The sequence below is a fragment of the Trypanosoma cruzi genome (genome assembly GCF_000209065.1).
Source record: "Trypanosoma cruzi strain CL Brener chromosome Unknown tcruzi_1047053460113, whole genome shotgun sequence".
Lineage (NCBI taxonomy): Eukaryota > Euglenozoa > Kinetoplastea > Trypanosomatida > Trypanosomatidae > Trypanosoma > Trypanosoma cruzi.
In genome coordinates, this window is record NW_893107.1 from 1 (window position 1) to 751 (window position 751).

The window sequence follows — 751 nt, forward strand, 5'->3', positions numbered from 1 at the left end:
ATGCACATGGCTGCAGCTTTGGGATTCCTGGAGACGGATCTGGATATGATGATTGACGTAACATCACAGACTTTGACGAACCCGTGAGCAAGAAACACTGTCGCCCCAGTCTGACCGCGACCCCGACGCCTCCTCCCTCCCTGCCCTGGCGCATGTGCATGGCGATGTGATCGACAACCAGGCCGATGTGAAGCCGTCGCAGATGGACGTTGACACAGCAATGAAAACAGCGTTATTTCACGCCCCGTCTGATCGTCGCACCGAGCCTCCCTCTCTTTCACCCTCTCCCCTCTGCCTTCATTACGCGATCCTGTCACCTCGGGGGCGCTCTCTCAGTGGGCGTACGGCCTCGAGACGGCATGCGCGTGGCTGTCGCGGCCTCGCTGTCCCTTCTGGGGGCGTGCGTTGGACGCGTTCCGCTGCGTGTGTGTGCACGGGGGTCGGAGAGCAAGGGCGCGCGCGGTGTGACGCTCGGCGCCCTGTGCGCCTGATGCTCCGCCGCGTGACTATCCCGTTATGCATATCCTGTGTGCGCTCTAGCTCCATCGGGGCCCTGACGAGTCAGCAACAAACCATGCATTACACATTTTGCGCAGAGTGCCCCCTTCCCGCGAAAGCTCTTTTTTGTAGTGCGCTCGTCGCTAAACCAACAGACGCGGTGCACGAAACTGGAGAGCAAGAGATGTCCACGACCCCCCGCCTCGGGGGGGGGGGGGATATATATATATATATATATATATACCTGCCCATG

The 751-nt window shown here is 59.7% G+C and overlaps 3 non-coding genes across 3 annotated transcripts, besides 1 other annotated feature; all 3 read left to right on the top strand.

Annotated features, from left to right (window-relative positions):
• Positions 1 to 45: 45 nt before the first annotated feature.
• On the top strand, positions 46 to 114 carry Tc00.1047053460113.10. The gene has a single exon (XR_008254648.1). It is a non-coding gene; the product is annotated as a C/D small nucleolar RNA (snoRNA), TB11C2C1 (small nucleolar RNA).
• Positions 115 to 163: 49 nt separating this feature from the next.
• Positions 164 to 255, top strand: Tc00.1047053460113.20. Its single transcript, XR_008254649.1, has one exon. It is a non-coding gene; the product is annotated as a C/D small nucleolar RNA (snoRNA), TB11C2C2 (small nucleolar RNA).
• A 360-nt stretch (positions 256 to 615) lies between these two features.
• Positions 616 to 683, top strand: Tc00.1047053460113.30. The gene has a single exon (XR_008254650.1). It is a non-coding gene; the product is annotated as an H/ACA snoRNA, TC11C4H1 (small nucleolar RNA).
• A 33-nt stretch (positions 684 to 716) lies between these two features.
• Positions 717 to 741: a microsatellite.
• The last annotated feature ends 10 nt before the right edge of the window (positions 742 to 751 follow it).